Source organism: Thunnus maccoyii, chromosome 3 (genome assembly GCF_910596095.1).
Source record: "Thunnus maccoyii chromosome 3, fThuMac1.1, whole genome shotgun sequence".
Taxonomy (NCBI): Eukaryota; Metazoa; Chordata; class Actinopteri; order Scombriformes; family Scombridae; genus Thunnus; species Thunnus maccoyii.
The window spans coordinates 6631301-6650862 of NC_056535.1; the positions used below are offsets into that span (position 1 = coordinate 6631301).

The 19562-nt window shown below is 39.0% G+C and overlaps 1 long non-coding RNA gene across 10 annotated transcripts in view; it reads left to right on the forward strand.

Annotated features, from left to right (window-relative positions):
* Positions 1–19562, forward strand: part of LOC121893696 — a 46078-nt gene continuing 26516 nt past the window's right edge. Inside the window, exons 1-5 of one of the 10 annotated variants that reach the window (XR_006095401.1) lie at positions 438–671; positions 798–897; positions 11779–11935; positions 13983–14072; positions 14267–17794. This is a non-coding gene — a long non-coding RNA (uncharacterized LOC121893696). Of the gene's footprint in view, positions 672–797; positions 898–9901; positions 9955–11778; positions 12093–13982; positions 14073–14133; positions 17795–19562 lie in introns of those variants that run through there. The other 9 variants (XR_006095403.1, XR_006095400.1, XR_006095398.1 and 6 more) reach the window with 9 other exon arrangements.

A 19562-nucleotide genomic window follows, 5' to 3' on the forward strand; every position in this document is an offset into this window, starting at 1 on the left:
GATCCGATCACTCAGACCACATTCGGAGGTGGTCTGAGCCACATGTGGCCACATTCATCTAGCAGTGTAAATGCAATGCGTCCAGGGCCACATTGAAGGACCGCCTACTTAACTGATATCCTCTATTTTCTGGCAGACTAGGCACGGGAATTGCATTGCTGCCTCCTGTGTTCAGCTTTTTTGATAACAGGGTAAAGAAATGTATTATTTCGGTTTCCGTTTTTCATGTGAATTAAAAAAAACCGTAATCCACCTCTCATCTTTTCCTGTTCGCCCCAGTCCGCTAACCTGTTTTCCTCATCAAATCGACAATTGGAATAGAAATTAAACCAAAAACAAATAAGAACTTGTTTTTCGCTTGTCTGTCTAAAAAAAAATTAAGAGGCTTAACTTTGCTGGATAGTCTCTTCTGTCCTGTCAAGTTGATAACGACAGTTTTTAGTTTTACTTCGCTGCTCGCTGTTATATATATATTTATAAGTAGCCGGGTGGGAAAACGTGACTGTAGTTATTAACACCACCAGATGGCACTGTCTAAATTTGGGAAACCCCCTGTGAGCGCAAAGGATGTTGGGAAACGGTTTGGAGAGAGAACCGGAAGAGGAAAGCCATCTTGTTTACCGCGATGTGAGCGTGCAATGTTTTCCGGTTATTATGGACTGTTTCTGAAGGTAAATATCATGTAAAATATGATTGTTGATACGAAATATCAAATGATACACATGTAAGGGTAATGGATACCTACAAATTGTAAGATGTTGTACGCTGACGTTTCTGTATTTGTTGGCTGTTTACAGACATGCAGACAGCGTATAGAGCATAGTCGTGTGGGGAACCCGATGTAATTAGTGTCCCGCCATCACGCATCACGCATCATGCTCCTGGACAGATGCACAGGTCAGTATGTATTTTAGTTTACACATTCATCCGTAAAATTTCAAGAACTGTGAATGTATGACTGTTAATTGTGAATTTGTGGGCTCTGTGTGTTATAGGGGTGAGCCACTATAGTTATTTTTGCACTCTTTTGTACTAGCATACTTATTTCTGCAGTTTTTTGTAGTGGGTGGTTTAACTCCAGTGGTTCATGCTTACCGATACTCCGACTATACACAAAACAAGCGACTAGATAGATTTAAGTGTTACAGTGGATAGAAGAAAGTCCTCCGCTGGTACAAGAACACATGTTAATGCCAGGTGTAAACAGGGCCTAAAAGTTACAGTGCAGTGTAAGATATTAATCAAATCAAAAGCCTCAAATTTGATTTAATAAAAGGGAGCAGCAAACAGAAAAGTCTTCAGCCTTTATTTAAAAGAACTGAGAATTGCAGCATACCTGATGACCAGTTTATGTGGCGCATAAAAACTGAAAGCTGCCTCTCCATGTTTAGTAGTTAGTAGTCTTGACTCTGGAGACAGAAAGCAGACCTGTCTCTGACGACCTGAGAGGTCTGGATGGTTCACAACGTAGCAGAAGATCAGAAATGTATCTTGGGCTTAAACCATTCAGTGCTTTATAAACTAACAGCAGTATTTTAAAATCAATTTTTTGACAGACAGGCAGCCAGTGTAAAGATCTGAGAACTGGAGTGATATGATCCACTTTCTTGGTCTTACTAAGGACTTGAGCAGCAGTGTTCTGAATCAGCTGCAGCTGTCTGATCGATTTTTTTTTTTAGGGAGACCTGTGAAGACAACATTACAGTAGTTGAGTCTACTGAAGATAAATGCTTGGACAAGTTTTTCCAAATCCTGCTGAGACATAAGTCCTTTAATCCTTGATATATTCTTAAGGTGACAGTTGGCTGACTTTGTAATTATCTGTTGAAATTCAGGTCTGAGTCCATGACTACACCAAGATTTCTGACTTGGTTTGTGGTTTTTAACATTACTGACTGAAGCTGATCGCTGACTTTTAATTGTTCTAACTTGGCTCCAAAAACAATTACTTCAGTTTTAGCTTTGCTTTAAATTTGTGTGTTGTCTGCATAATTATGGTTACATATTTTGTTGTTTTCCATAATCTGAGCTAGTGGGAGCATGTAGATGTTGCTGCAGAATGGAGCCTTGGGGAAGTCCACAGGTCATTTTTGTCGCTCAGATGTGTAATTACCTATAAACACAAAGGAGTCCCTGTCCTTTAAGTAGAATTCAGACCAGTTTAGTACAGTGCCAGAAAGTCCCACCCAGTTTTCCAGACTGAAATTCTGCTGCTATCTATGTTTAAGTAGATGTCACTGAAGACCTTAATAAGAGCAGTCTCAGTGCTGTGTTGTGTTCAAAATCTTGACTGGAAGACATCAAAATAGTTGCTTAGCACCAAGAAGTTGTTCAGCTGTTGAAAAACAGCTTTTTCAATGATTCTACTTAAAAACAGGTCAAAACTTACTTGGTTTTAACCTTTTTTACTCAGAAAAAAAGGTGTGATATGGGCCTATAATTGTTCATTAGTGAGTTGTCTAGATTGTTCTTTTTTAAGCTTGACCACGGCAGTTTCCAGGGCATGTGGAAAGAAACCTGAGAGACATATTTACAATTTGTAGAAGATCTGAGGCCATGCAATTAGAAACATTTTTGAAAAAGCCTCTTGGCAGAATATCAAGGCAGCAGGAGGAGGATTTCAGATGTTGTATAATGTCCTCCAAGTTTTTATGGTTGATCGGATAAAATTGTGTCACACTACTTCAATTGATTTTAAGTGGACACAGTGACAACACATATCCTGTACCTGATATGGAGGCACTGACTGCTTGTCTGATTTCCTGAATTTTGTCAATGAAGAAGGAGGCAAATTCATTGCAAGCCCTGGTGGATATAAGTTCAGAGGCTACTGACACAGGAGGGTTTGTTAGTCTGTCGACAGCAGCAAACAAGGCGCATGCATTATTATTGTTTTTGGCGATGATGTCAGAGAAGAAGGACTGCTTTGCATTTCTCAGTTCCAAATTGTAAATGCAAAGTCTCTCTTTACAGATGTCATAATGAACCTGGGCATTTGTTTTTCGCCCACCTGTGTTCAGCTTTTCAACTCTTTTTTTCTATTCTGACCAGTGTGGCATTTCTCCATGGAGACCATTTTCTTACCAGAGACCATCTTCACCTTACTGGGTGCAATGGCATTAATAACATTAATAACATTTGTGATTTTAGAATAGAAATGATCTACAAGCTCATTGACTGAGACCCAAGAGAGGGTTGTGTGGTAGAGAAAGCCTGAATAAATATTTCACTGGTGTTTTCAGTGAACTGTTTTCAGTACTGTTTTGTGATTACCTCTGTTTGAACATTTGTGTGCATGGAGATAGCATAATCAAAGAAAACACAGGAATGATCAGAGAGAGTAACATCAGTCACCACAGCCTTAGAAATGTTCAGAACTTTGGAGATGATTAAGTCCACAGTGTACTCCTTGTTTTGTGTGGGCTCTGTCACACGCTGAGTCAGTCCATAGTTATCAAGAACACAATACAATTCTTTAGTTCCTCTGTCCTGGGGGTTGTCAACATGGATGTTAAAATTACCAACAATACAGTCAAAGTCAATACAGATTATAGATATCAGTCCAGCAAAGTCAAGTCAAGTCAATTTTATTAATACAGCGCCAAATCACAACAGAAGTTATCTCAGGGCACTTTTCACACAGGTCTAGACCGTACTCTTTAATTTACAAAGACCCAACATTACCCCATAAGCAAGCACTTAGCGACAGCGGTGAGGAAAACTCACCTTTAACAGGAAGAAACTTCAAGCAGAACCAGGCTCTAGATGGGCAGCCATCCGCCTTGACCGGTTGGGTTGAGAGAGGAAGAAGGAGGGGGGAGAGAGAGAAACAGAGAAGCATATCAACAACAACAATAATAATAATAGAAATATGACTTATAATAATAATGGTAACAGTGGGCATAAAGCTGGACCAAGGGGACAGCAGGCAGTCCCCAGCCAAAGGTCATCTGCAAGACGAGAAAGCACAAAACTCCAGGAAAGATGCCAAGTTAGTAACATGCTGTAATAGGGCATGAATGTGTACATATGGAGAGGGGGAGGAGGAGAGATGAGCTTAGTGCATCATGGGAAGTCACCCTACAGTCTAGGCCTATAGCAGCATAACTAGGGGCTGGTCCAAGGCAAGCCTGGGCCGGCCCCATTCTACTTTGGAGACTCTAAGAACCATAAGTAAGCCTGCACTCTGGGAACACAGTGTTCTAGTGGGGTAAAGGGGTACTATGAGCTCTTTAAGATATGATGGTGCCTGACCATTAAGGGATTTGTAGGTGAGGAGAAAGATTTTAAATTCTATTCTGGATTTTATAGGGAGCCAGTGCAGAGAAGCTAAAATGGGAGAAATATGAGTGAAGTCATCAAAAAAGTTTGCACAGTATGTAGGTGGCCTATAGATATTTAGAAATACAGCTTGAGAACAGAAATTTAACTGAAGAGCCACATATTCAAAAGAAGCAAAGTTTCAAAAAAGATATCTTCTTGCATTGGAGAGAATCATTAAACAAAATGGCAACTCCACCTCCTTTTCTTATGCACTCTAGCTTCACTCATAAAACTGAAGTTGGTACCCGGCTAGAAATTGTTTGTTCTAAAAACGTTCTGAGTAGAATGCTCTAGGATAATGTTCTCTAAAAACATCCTAAAATGCTTAGTGATAACATTGTTAAAACAATATTCCCAAACGCTCTTTGTGAAACATTTTCAGCAGGAAGTTTTCTTTTGGTTCCTGGTACGTTCTAGGATGACGTTCTCTAAAAACATCCTAAAAATGCTTGGTTATTATCACTTAACATGTTTAGTGATAATATTGTCATAACATTACATTAAACTGTTATAATTACTCAATTTAGGACCCAAAATGCAGGACACAGACTCAGACAGAAGCAGTTTAGAAAAGGGTTTATTGCAGACAGTGTGGTTGAAATCACCAGAGTCCAATATCGGAGTGGGGCAGAGAGTGGCAGCTGGGGTGGAGCAGGTGAGGGGTTCGGTGTTGTAAAAGCAGGTTGGAGACAAGAGGGTTTCTTAGTAGAGTAGGGCAGGCAATGAGTTGAGGGTCCAAACCAGAGACAGGTGATGAACATGACGCTGTTCGTGGCTGGAAACTGAGGCAAACTGGAGTGTAAACTGCATGGTAGACTGAACAATCTGGCAGGGTCTTGATGGATGAGTCGGGGTTTTATGCTGCAGTGGCTTGTTGAGTTGATTAGGTGGTCAGCTGCAGGTGCACTGGTTGAAGAGTGGGAGATGGAGTCAAGGGCTGTATCCCAAGTCTCTTAAATTGCATCCACGTTTCCCTCACTTGCGTCTTTTCTTTGCGTCTTAGTCCCTCCCACTGTGGATGCATGGAGAGACGCAAGGAAAGGAGGAGGAGAGAGGAAACGAGGAAATTTGTTTTAAGAGACATGAGACGTGCTTTCCTCTGAAGCGTCATGTGAAGGGACGTCCGTTTCTGATTACAGCGACAGCTGATCACGTCAGTCGGCTTTTACAGCTGTAGAAACTTTTGATGGAGTTTGTGTCTTTACACATGTGCACTGTGCTGACACTAATAAAGGTGCACAGTAATTACCGCTAGAGCAGCTGTTTTCTCTCTGCAGCCTGTTACCTGTTAAACAAACACCTAAATAAAAACCTGCATTCTGCATTTATACTGTGCCCGGCTCAGAGGCACAGGAACCATTTCTACTCGCAGAATGCGTTTATACTATTTATTGATTATTTGTGTCTGTATTTTTTGATAATCCTGATAATGAATTCATTATTCAATAACCCAGAATATGATCAGGGTGTCTTCTGAACACTGGAAAATATGTATTTGGCTAAATGTTTCAGGGAAAATGGAAATTATGTAACTCATATCAAACCCGACACTCAGGAATTTTCAGCCTCACATGTGAGTGAATGGAAATGACGATAAATGATGTAAAATATAAATGTGTTTAACTGTTATTATTGATAAAATTGAAGTCAGGAAGAGTCTGTCTGTCAGCAAGAAACAGTTTAATGGAGAAAAAAACATCATGAAAAGAAAAATCTTTCTAATAAATAAAGAAAGTTGTTTATGGTTCTTTTGTTGATCAGACCGACAATTATATATGATGAATCAGAAAACAAGTAAAGCATAAAACTTGGGAGTTATACACTTAAATTTAATCTGTAATCTGTCTCCACTTCGGTATGAAACTGCAGTGATGTATCAGATCAGTCTGATCAGCTGCAGCGTCCAATCAATAACTGATATAAGGGGGCGTGTCGGCTGGTAAAAGACTTCCGTGAAGGCTGCTCTCATGTTTCCTCGCTCCTCAGAGACTTGGGATGCCTGTCAAAATGGCGCATCAGGAACAACTTCCGGTTAAGGCGAGGAGCGAGGAGACATAAAATAAAGAGACTTGAGACGCACCCAAGGATGCCACGCCCAGCATAGACACATAAACATAGACAAACTGGGGACAAACCCACGCACAAGGGAGGGAAAAAACAGAGGTGAGTACAGGGAATATGGGAGACCTAACTCAGCTAGAAGGGAACGTTCCCACAACATTGGCTAATGTTACCTACAAGTTCTAATCATTTTTTAAAGAAAATGTTTCAAAGAACATTTTAAGGATGTTTATCATTTCAAATAATGTTCCTATAAGGTTAAATGTTATCTAAGACATAATGTTTTAACTGCTCTTCTGAGGATGTTTTGAGGACGTTGTTGAGGTAACATATTATAGAATGGTCTTTTATAAAACATTCCCACAATATTACATGGTAACAAAGGAAGAACATTCTCACTGCAACATTCGGAAAATGTTGATGAGAGTGAATGAGAATGTTAGGGCATAATGTTCTAACAATGTTATCACCAAACATTTTAGAATGTTTTTAGAGAACGTTAACCTAGAACATTCTGAGAACCAAAATAAAATTTCCTGCTGATTTAGCATTTAACCTTATTAGAACATTATTTGAATTGATAAACATGCTTAAAATGCTTTTGAACATTAGATTAAAATTCTTTAAAACATTATTAGAACTTGTAGATAATGTTAGCCAATGTTGTGGAAACGTTTCCTGCCAGCTGGGGAGGGGTTGATTCAATAAGAACAGCTGCACTGTTTCAGTTAAAAAAAAGTCAAATTAAGTGTGCTTGATGATAAAATCATTGATTAAAAATTTTCTTCCTGCCAAAGACCTGACATTTAATAATGCTAAAGTTAGTGTGTTAAAAGCATTGTCTGCCCAATTTTTTGTGGCAGGCTGTGGCTGATGAGGAATGGATGCTCAATTTGATAAATTTGCAGAATTGGTTGAGTGCTACCTGTTTCTTAGCAGATCCGCCATTCTTTTTCTATTACCTATCAAGACAGGAATTGAGGAAGCAACCAACACACTGGGCCCCGGCTTGTCCTGGGAAGGAATATTCATGACCATCAGCCTTGTAGTCTGGACCCAGCAGATATCAGTTAGATCTTGCTGTATTTTAAATTTCATTTTAACAAATAATTGGAAGTGCTGTGCTTTTATCACGCTGGGGAGACAGAGGATGATTCTGATGCATGCCATGGATGGGAGGGAAGGGCAGGGGGATGGGAGGATGTGGGGGGGGGGCGTAACTGTGACGAATGTGTCAAAACTGGCTGAGGACTTAAAGCCAATGATGGAGGTGGACGCCGAGGGGGGGTTTAGGGGAGACAAAATGGGAGTAGGGCGGGGAAGGGATGGGATGTAAGTTTGGGGGGAGGAGGGAGAAAGAGTGACTGGAGAGGAGGGTGACCTGGTTGGGATTTGGGGGGTTGAAGAAGATGAATCCTTACAGGTAGTTGTTGGTGAGGGGGTGGAGACTCTTCTTCTCAGCTCTGATAACTCTCATGTTTGAAGCTCTCTTCAGGCGGGGGCTCAAGTGGCTTTGTCAAGGTTTCTGCCGTGTTGTGTTCTGTCTTCTTCTTGTTTTGATTCCTCTTGTCTCTTGTCCTTGACGGAGGGAACATGTGGGTGACACAGGAAGTAAAACAAGAAATAGGGAAAGTGAATGAGGACTGTTTTTTTCTTCCCTCAACCACTACCATATAACTGCTCTTGATGTAGGAACTTAACCCCCATTTGCCCTTGTGGAGCTGCTCTGTGGCCAACAGCAGAGAACTGTGACTCTGCTGGGCAGCTCCCAGCTGTGAATGTAAGTGAATGAGTGGGAAGCAGTGCATCTACCATCTACATAGATAAGGGATATCAAATTAGAAAAACAAGGTTACTCTATGCTTCTGAATGCTAACAGCGTTTTACTTTCAAAGGGTGACCTTGATCAGATAAATTGAGTTTTTCAAGCTCAGAATGTGACCAAACAAGGACTTGAATGTTAAAGGGATTAAAAACCACCTCTGTAACCTTCTTTTATGAATTTCTAATGTGATAGAAATTTCAAGAAAACTTAAAATCACAGGCAGCAACTAACATTTGAACTCAACTTTTACTTTAGAGAATAATTCCACTTTATTAAAAGTTGGATCTTGGGGCTGAAAATTAATTCTGGACCTCCAGTTCACTCAGTAGCTGCTTTGAAGCTTTTGATTGTGTTAGAAATTTTAAAAATCCAACTGTTTAGTCTGATTGTCTAAAACACTTTATTAAAGGGGAACTGCTCCAATTTTACTCATCAAGGTCAGTTTCCAGCTCTTGGGAAGTACTACTGCATACGTGAATAAAGTTGTATAAAGGAGCTCTGTGAAATCTGATCAATTGACTTAAGTGACATGTCAGTTGGGACTGAAGACTAAAAGTTTGAAATGAAAAAGTTAGTGGAGTTAGGAAGAAGTGAGGTTAACAGGCCTCTGTAGTACACTTTTTATCTCTGCTTGAGGCTAGTGGCTTGAAGCTACTTTAGCCGCTACTAGCATAACACACATGGATCTCCATTTAAACTGATGGCAATATCTCTGGTGCTGCTGCATTGATTTTGATCCTTTTTTAAATGTCTGTCATGAGAGCGACAATGTTAGAAGTGCAATGCTAAATCTGTGGAGTACTCTATCAATGGGTAAAACCGAATGCAAGTGCACCCAAAATGTTGGTAGTAATCCCTCATTGCATAGAAAGTATGTGTGTGTGCACAACTACAATGAGTACGGTGGGTCAGTATAGTGGGATGTCATCTGTAAATTGTGACAGATGTTTAAAAGGGTAATACTTTTACAGTTCATCTTGCTTTTCCCCTCCCTGTATGATTATCTGACTATTTGTGTTACTTTTGCCCCCGCACTTGTTTTTAGCCATGTTGCCACAACTAAACAGTCACTTTAACTCGGTGAATAGAACATTATCAACAAGTCCTCCAACCTAAACGACAAAAAAATGTTTGTCATCGCCAAAATGGCCATGTGAGCCATTTCTGATCTGACATCCATACTGGCAGGATTACTTCATTTGTTAATGCCTTGCAAAACTGTTACAAATCACTGTTATTAAAATGATTCATATTAGTGTTTCCTGTTCTGCTACCTCTATGGTTAAAGCTCAGTTAGGTTCAGGCACCTAAATCTACTTGGTTAAGGTTAGTAGACAATTGTGATTAGAGTTAAAAGAAACCATCACTGACCGTCGGTAGGAGACTGGATATGAACAGAGGTCTTAAATATCAAGGTCACCCGCTTTGTTGACCCCAACTATCCACCTGACCTTCTTTTGCAGCACTACAACATCACACTACTCGCACAGCGACAAGAGATCCTTGTCAGGAAAAATGTAAATGCTCGTTGCTCTGTCTTTGCTCAAAACTGCTCTCACATCATGTGTTATCTGAAATTACCTGCTTCACCCTCTCTCAGCATCTCTCGTCTCTTCTCCCTCTTCTCTATTTGAATGGTGTCCTTGAGTTTTGCCTCTTGTGCAGTGTTTGTAGAGTCTGTTCTCTTTTTAGGTCTTCTTGATACAGAGAGGTTTTTGTGGTCCAGGTGCCAATTTTCCCATAAGTTTCTTGATATTGTCACGCTGTTTCTTCATATTTTAATTTCTTTATACACCCAAACAAAGATATCCTTTAACTCTGTATTCTATGTCAAACTCATTAATATTTATCAGCTCCACTTTTTCCTGGGAAAACAAATATCATTGAGTCTGATCAGTCTGTGAGTGTGTTTTGTTTTTTTATCAAGATCCACCTGAGAAAAAGAATTAATTAAATAAATCAATTTCATCAGCCATTGTTGCTGTAAGTGTTAATCCTTTGGGTCTGGATTCATTATCACTCCACAGTGAATGAACAGCAGCAGCTGTCATTTACAACTGTTCAAATAACATCTTGGTTATATAATATGTAACAAACAGGTGCACATGAGCATTCTTCCAGATTATACCATAAATGTCACTGAGAGTTGCATAACCATCTGAACATAATGTCAAAGTGTAACTCTAGATGAGCCGTTTTGGAAAGAGCAGCGGTAGAAATGAAGCGGCTGATATTTATAACATATAGCCTATGTGCTCCCTTTTTTGTGAACTTGTCCAATTGCATTTTGGTGAACATTTTTTCATTAATTTTTTTTTCTTTTATTGTCATTTTTATTGCGGAGCATTACATGGCTGTAGATTATACCAGCACATGCACCTTGGTGATCAAGACAGTGATAGATGATCTTTTTCATGCTTTATAATTTGTCCAATAGCATGAAGAATTCTCTGCTAAAACAACTTAAAAGGATTATGCCAAAGCTCAAATAATAAACCTTAATGATAAATCTCTCCCTGGATCCAAGCAATATGTTGCTGAAACTAAATTATAGATAGACTTGTACACCCTAGACACAGCATAGTTGATATACTGATATACTGTTTTCAACTTGAAAGCCTTAAAACAAGAAGGCTCGTTACTGTAGTTTATCCTGCTCTCTCAGCTTGTTAAATCTTAGAAAAGTTCATTAGAGAGGTCGACATTTTATATTTTCAGGAAACTTAGTATCCACAAGTACAATTATAAGTTGTCTTCTCTTTGTTTGGAAGCTAATCAGCGTAATTAAAGGTTGATCACATCTACTACAGCAAATGCCAAGAAGTGCTAATCAGGCAAGTGGAGGAATTTGCCAACCATGTAACACTTTTATTGGATTGTGTCACAATATGAATGTTTAAAGTTGTTTGGTACAAATTGGAGCATATGTTCTACATGCAATAGTAATAACTATCATCAACCATCATCACACTTTCTTCATAGGTTTTCTAATAGGATTCAGTGATGTTCTGCAGATTTTCCCAGAAGGGTTCCAATTGAAAATCATTTGTCTCCCTCAAGTTTAGCTGATTATTTCAAATAAGTGATAATGACAGCAACACTTGGGTGAAATTATACATCTGTGTCAAAATGTATAATATTCACACCATGGATACATTAAGCGTAGGGTTTGATTTCACCTATTGATAGCACCACTGCTACACTAGGGGATGTTGCATATTATCAGGCTGTATCATACTTAAACGATATACTCCACAATAATTATGGCAAAGTAGTAGTAGTAGTATTCGATTTTTCAGGACCTGCTGCACAAGCTGTAAACACAAAATTTACATGATGGCCTTATAAAGATAAAATGGCGAACAGTTGGCTACTTACACAGCCAGCAGACACGGACCAAATATTTACATTCATTTGGCTTTGTGTTACTGGCCACCTGGTTAATGCAAATCCAATACTCACCCTCCATTTAGCTCTGTTTTGGTACTACTCCTTATACAAATATCAGTTCATTTAGCTGCAAATGTAATATTCATCAGCTAACAGCTACCTTTGTCTGTCTGCTGCAGGTGCTGGGCAGATAGTGCACAGTGGGTTTATTAGAGCTTTTTTGTTGAAACCCCCTGCTTGCTGCTGCTGGGAACAAAGCCGATGAGACCAGTGAGCCTGACCCAAAACAGAAGCTGAAAGACGCTAAAACACTGTAGAGCTGAGGAGAACTGTGGAGTTGGGTGACCATGATCTGTGTTTCTGTCATTATGATGAACCCCTTTCACACTACACATTAATCTTTTGATCCATTGTTTATATAAAACTTTGATTTGTGCAGCTTAAAATCCTTTCATTCATGTTGTGATAAAGAGAAGCAGACTGCCAAGCCACATTGACAGCTGAAGTACTCATGTTCTTTCATTCACTTTGATAGTGAGCACCCTTCAAAGCGAGCAGAAGTAATACACATTCGGCTTTGCTTACAGAAAAGGAGAGGACTATAATACTGAGCCTTTCATAAACTTTACTCATGTTTACCAAAAAATCAATATTCAAGTGCACACCAGGATGCTGGGTTGGACACTTTTATTAACAGATTACATTCAAAAGAAAAAAGGCCCTTTTTATTTTTAATGTAATCTGTTAATAAAAGTGTCAATATTAGTATCTTAGTGTGCACTGGAATATTGATTTTTTTTTTTTTTTTTTTTTTTTGGTTTACTGTGGTTTACTGTGAGCCGTCTGGCACCCAGGAGAGAAGCACTGCTGTGCACGGGGTGCCTTCAGTTTCTTTACTCAAGTTTCTTTATAAACAATCTCCTTTAGCATCAGAACCTTGTAGGAGAAAACACAAACATCCCAAGATGACCTATCAAAGTTCTTGTGGCTTCCATATGGTATTCTGCAGCTGCTGCGGCCCACAGGCGTTGTTACATTTTTGAGAAAAGTCTAGATGCTTATAAATTCCTTTGCTGGCTAGCATTTGCCCTTAATGCACAAGTATAGATCCATCCTGCCTCAATGACACATCCTATTATCTGGCATGTGTAAATCATGACTTCCACCAAGTTATCTACACATGTTGCCTACATTTGGCACTTCTGAAACAGCTTGGTAAATGGGCTGAAATTACATGCTTGTGATTATATACAGCACATACAGTATAGCCCTTTGAGTTGCATGCATCATAAGAAGTCATTTACAGAGTCTGGTACTGCACAAGATGGTCAGAATGGCAGCTTTTAAGAGACGTGAATGGAAAACTTGAACAGGCACTGAGCAGCTAGCATAAAACCAGAGCCTGGCAGATGACATATGTTAATATGTCACTTCTTTTTCTACACTGTAATTTGTTCTCTTGCACACAAGCCTCAAGCAAATTAAATATGTATTTGAATTATTTGAATTATACATTTGTATTAGCGGCACGCCGAAGCAATGGATGGTGTGGCGATAACATTCCTAAACTGCTGTTATGCTAAATCAACTCGTGTCTACACATGTGCAATTTCATTTATATATTCTTGAATGATAATATGTGTCCAATGATAAATATCTTCCAGGGAAATTTCCATGTCTCAGCAAAGTATTAGCAACAGGATCAAATTATGTAATTTCTCACAGTTTATACATGTGGGGATTTTAGTGTTGCTTGTAGTCCTCTCAAACATAATTTCTTCAGTCTGTTCCTGGTAGTTCATGTTTAGCCTACCTGAGGTTTCCTGAAGACCGAGGTGCCAATCATAGAGCCTAATGGTATAAATGAGGTCTGACACTGGGCATTAGAAATCCCTGAGCTGGATGTAGCATCCCAGCTTCTTCATTATGCCTTAATTAAACCAATCAGACACAGATGTGGATTCTGTATGCTGATGGTGTTGAAATTCTCAGTTAAATATACTCAAAGGAACTTTTTCGCTGTAAGAGGGACAAGGTGGCTTTGCAGCTTTTGTACGCATCTGCCAAGATGTTTATATCAGCACAAATATCCGGCTGCTGCTGCTGCTGCTGCTGGTAATTGTTGTGAGACCCAGCTACACTGGGTCGGATAAACTCGCATGCCTCTTCAGGCTGTGGCAAAAGGACACTGCAGTGTGATGTTGCGTATCATTACACTAATTTAATCCCCAACAACCCCTCGGAGTTTAATTTCGATATCACTGCAACACAATTTGCACAAGAAAAATGCAGAGAAGAGGTTGTTATATATGTCACACACATCTGCTGCATCCTGAATAAGCCATGAACTGAGAAGATATGTCTTAATTTTCTTTTTTTACAGTGTAAGAATTCATGCACAGGCACATACTGGAGCACTGTGGAAGGCGACATACCAATTATTGGTGCCAATATCATGTGATGGGGAGGCAGGGTGAGTCGATCATTGCTAATCTAGTTCATAGCACAGTGGCTCTCCTGTGGTTTCAACACAGGGCTTCCTTGATCAGACGCCAGCGTTTCATGGCGGGACCTGGATTTAGTGAGGCCTGTCGGGGCAGGAGAATGTGAATTACAGCTCAATGTTCCTCGACAGTGCTGAGCCGGTGGCTTCATCTGTTCTGACAGGCTCTTGACTGTGTGTGATGATGAGAGACAGCTCCGGGTTGGCGCTCCGCACAGAGTCTTCAGCTGACAATATGAATTATGGAGACCCGAAGGAGCAAGAGCATGCATCAGCAGACCCCCCACTCCTATTAATCCCTCTCTCAAAAGGTTCCACCGCAGAGACCCCAGACGTACCTCGCTGCGGCTCGCACGCACTTCAAACACTGGCTGAAACATGATGGAGGCAATGGACCCAAGTGCTCCATTGAGTTCTGTTCCAGCAACTTAAATTTCTCTCGTATCTATATATAATTCTTCAATACATTCTGTTTTCTCTGGGATTTAAATACTTACTGTTAATAGTTGTTAAAATAATAAATGTTAAGCTTAGAAATATAATATTCCATCTATTTTTATCCACATATTAATAATTTCAGTGTTTTTTTTATACATCTGCAGCATTATGCAGGCCCGAAGTGTTCAATATCAAATAAAAAAGACATAAAAGAAATTATCACATACATAAATTGTGAAACGTATATAAATGAACCAATTATAATATACATAATACAGAATTTTAGAACTCATTAAAACTCAACCTCAACACTTTTTAAATGTAATTTTATTGTTCTTATTTTCATGTTATTTGAGTTCATTTTGGGGTTTTTTTTATAGAAAATGTTATTTAAAAATTCAATTAAAAATTCCAGCCAATCACATGCCCCCCTGCCTTTTTTAAGCAAGTTAACTCAACAACTGCAAACAGATTTTAGCTTTAGTTAGCTCCTGTTAACAACCATGTCTAAGTCCTGAATCAAACAACTAAAATAACAGTACATACACATTATCTTAACAAAAACACACACTACTCAGCCTTCTAACTAACTAGGCTGGGTTGTGCATGAGCTTGGCTTGAGCTGATGCTGTTAACATTCTCCTCAGTTTCATGAAGAGTAATAATCCAGGTTTACAACCAAACCCATAGTTTGCCGGCTAGTTAGGTAGCGTGTGCAACCTTCTTAAGCTAACTAAAAAGAGAGGTTAGTGATTGTGTCTGTATACTGTGTTTATTTACAGCAGCAACCTCTTTTTTTTTCTTTTTTTTTTCTCAATTAGCATGTATTGTTGTATTTTTAGCTAACAGGAGTTAACTGGTTAAATATGGTAGCAGTTTTTGAGCTTGCTTGTTTTAGAGAGATAGGGGCTATGTGATTGGCTAAAAAGTGAGAGGCAAGGACTTGTGACAACTTCACTGATATGAAAGTGAAATAAAATCATAAAATATATGAAATAAAAAGGCATATAAGGGGAAAATATGGAATAAAAACAGACTTTTGGAAAAGGGCATTTTGAAATAAAATCTATAATTTAAAATAATGAATTCATTTATTCATTCATTCATGTGATTACTTGTTTAATAATGACTTATTTACTCATTTAATATTGAACACTTTGGGATTCCATACACTTCATCAGATTGAAAGCACAATTCGTCCACCTACAAATCTTATGTTCCAAGCTCACAAAATCATAATTCACAAAGTCAAGGACTGAGAGGCTGTTTTTTCAGCTAACATCATAAATTAGTGCTCTCTACTGTAGCTCATGTTTTAAATTATATTTGTCATACATTTCCATTTATTTAGGAATCCATTGAAATAACAATCTTGCGATCCCGACCATTTGTTGAACCCTAACATGAGCCTCTGTTGAAGGAGATATGAAAATTGAGCCAGTCTAGAGAAAAGACAAATCTTGTTGCGTGTTCCTCACTAATCCTCCCTTTGGACGGTAAATGCATCGCAGAGCTTAGAAACACACCACCCAGACTGAACCGTGATGTACAAGGAGACAATAGAATTGGTGAGTGTATTTTCTCATCTCATGTCTTTGCCAAGTTCACATGCCCACACACACACACTCCGGTGCCAACTGCATCCCTCCCCCCCGCCCCCAGCCCTCACAACCCATCCGCCACCGCAAACCACCATAATATGACAGATTTATATGCCGGAAGGTAATGTTAAGAATATATGAAAATAAGTAAACCTTATATGAAGCATCTTACACTTAGTGATAGCTTTCTGCACAAACTGAGCTAGTAAGTGGTCATAAATTCTTAGATCCACTGAGAATGTGTTTGCTCTTATCTCTTAATCCATTGAATCAATTTAAATACCTGTTAATTCAATGATAGTATGAAAGCTAATGGATACTACATTACAATACTGGAAGGCTATTGGAATTGTGCAACAGTAAATCTGACCAGCATGCAGGATGTGCAAAGAGTGCTTTGCAACAGAGACTATCCTGTTGCACATATGCTGTCAGCTAATCTCATTACTTACAAAGAGCAGTCTCCACTGTTGGCATGTTGTCTAAGGTTAACACACACACACACACACACACACACACACACACACACACACACACACACACACAGAGAATGTGTTGTTATTGAATGTATTCATTTCACTTTCAGTACATTTGTACGTGTTGATAGAGCTCTTTGCTCCACTCTAATGAAGGTTGCAATTGATTTTACATTCTGTGCATTCTGTGTTTTCCAGATGTCAGACTGTGATGTTCCAGCATCAAAATGTATATTGTTGCACTAATCAGTGCATTTGTGTGAACAATTCCTACCTGACTGGAATTTGTATGAAGTGTATCACATCATGGAATGTATTCCATTAATATGATTTGTGGTGCATAAGCTATGAGTTTTTACAGTATTGTATGTAACAGCTGAAGTAGAAGCTAATACTTCTTTTTTCATCCAATTCAAACTAGCTAAACACACATTATGAATGTGCATATCTAAAAGCAGCAGGCATTTATTCTTTTCATTGTTTTGTTATATGTCATTTACAGACAGTCTCTCCTGACTGTCAGGAACAATTAGATTTCTGAGGGAGAATTGTCAAGTCACATCATTGGGATTTAACCTCTGCTAAATTGAATAAGACTCTGCACCAATATTGAATTGACAGCTCCATACTAGTTTGAGCCAAACCTCCTCCCTTTTATACAGCACTATATGCATTTGATTCCACAAAATTAGATTACTTTGATATCAGTCACATTTCTTCCACTCAGTGTTTTCACACAACATCAGCATCATCTTTCATTATCTGCCACTACTTTAGAGGTCCTCCACTGCACTCATAAATTCTGTGGATTATACAATTGCTGTCAAACTGTCTGCTACCTCATAAATTTACTGCCACCACAAGAGGGTCATTGGATTCAAGGGGAGAGCTCCTGAATCTCAGGTTGATTTTTGTGTGCGGGAGAAGGGGTGTGGTACAGTATACTGTATGTGAATCACTCTGCATCTGCAGCCCATGATGCAATGGAGAGGATTCACTTGCCTAGGGCTGTACCTGATCTGTGCAGTGATCACATGGATGCCACCAGCCTTAAACATGTAACTCCAATGAATTATTAACAACGTAGGTGGGGAGAGATACAAAGGGCAGGCAGTCATAAATGGTTTATAACACATTATAATAAGTTGTAAGCAAATAAAAGTGTTTAAGATGCTTATTAATGTGTTTGTCAAGAATAACTTATTACTATTATTCATTAGAGGGACCTGGCGTATAAACAGTCAGTGAAATATGTATAACAGTTCTAATCATATTTAATAGTTACACACATGAATAAATCCTCACAGTGTTTTATAAACCTTTCATTTTGTACAATTCCCCAAAGCATTAATCATTAACAGTATGAAACTGAATTTTGTATTTCTTTTAAAAAATAAGAAAAAAAACATTTTTTATTTCATTCAACTGATTTAGAGGGGAAAAAAAAACACACGGCAAAGCCAAAGCAGGGTTTGGTCTCTGTAACATCAGCTCATGTTTTAAGAGACTGGCTGAATTACTGACTGCCATCATGAGGAGAAAAAGAAAATGCTAGAAGCAAGTTGGGGCTTAAAAAGTATTTGTATGATTGTTTCAGGTTTTGACAGAAAGAAGAGAATGGTTGTTGACCCCCATGAGAAGAAAAGAAGAAACCTTTTACTCACATCAGTTTCTGCCCCTCTGAGTAGTTTATAGTTTTATAGTGCACTTTCATCTAGAAGGCAAATATGATCAAACGGCCTTACTGGTATACACTAAGATGATGCAATGCTTGCAGTGAATATCTGTGTACCTAAAAACTATCCAAGATAGTTGAAGAAAAATACTGTCTCATGCAATTTTTCTCCTGTGATTGTGGCAATCAAATAGATCTTAGCTGCATGCTGGAGGGTTGTGATGTAACGATTTTGTTTTTACAAGGACTATAAACGAGTGTATTTGTCTTCAGCACAAAATTCCAACTATTTTCTCATTGTCCTGTCAGTCTACTGTACATGTGAGATACAGATGACAGACATCTTGAATTATGCTGTTAAGTGCTGGCAAACTAAACCTCTGAACCTCTGGTTGATAAATCCCACAGAGCATAATACTGAATGAAAACTGTTTTCTTGCATGTGTACTCTCTTTTAGATATTGAAAACTAGAGTATAATGTGGGAGAGTCTGGGTGGAAAAGTAAACAGTTCATCCACAGGTCAGTATGGGCAAATCAACTGTGACACAGATCGGGCTTTTATGTCCGCCAGTCAATTGTCTCTTTCACAAAAGAGTTCCAAGGTCAAATAAAATGGCTGCTGCAGAGACTCAACACAATGTGCTCTATTGTATTGTGCTGCTGTCTGAGTCTGACCTCGAAGGACTTTGCTGCACTCAAATTTATTCCATGTATCATGCTGAAATGCATGTGTCAAAAGTCAAATTTGGAGCTTGAAGACATTTAAGATTATAAACTGAGTTAGATGAAATGGGTGCACTAAACAGCTATAGTATATAGCTCCTTCCCAAAAAAACTACAGCATTTTCTTTGCTGATCACTTCACCTCTCCTTTTTTAGGATGTTTTCACACCTGCAATTCTTTGTTTGGTTAAATTGAACTCTGGTTCATTTTCCCCCTTGGTGTGATTCATTTGGGCAGGTGTGAACACAGTAATCACACACAGGTGTGGACCAAAACAACCACACCAAGACCGTTTAGAGGAGGTGGCCTCGGTACAGTTCTAAACTCCAAACTGAACCAAGGGAAAAATGCAAAAGTTCACCAACTCATCAACTGATTTGGACAAGAGCAAATGAATTATAGGTGTGAAAACGTCCTTAGACTGAGCTAAAGACTTTGGGCAAACAGCGGCAGCTCTCAGATTTTTCCAGTGGACTAAAGCTGCGTGTTTGTTTTACCATGGCCTTTCCCCCTTGGCAAACACTGCTGCTGTCACATAGGGTTC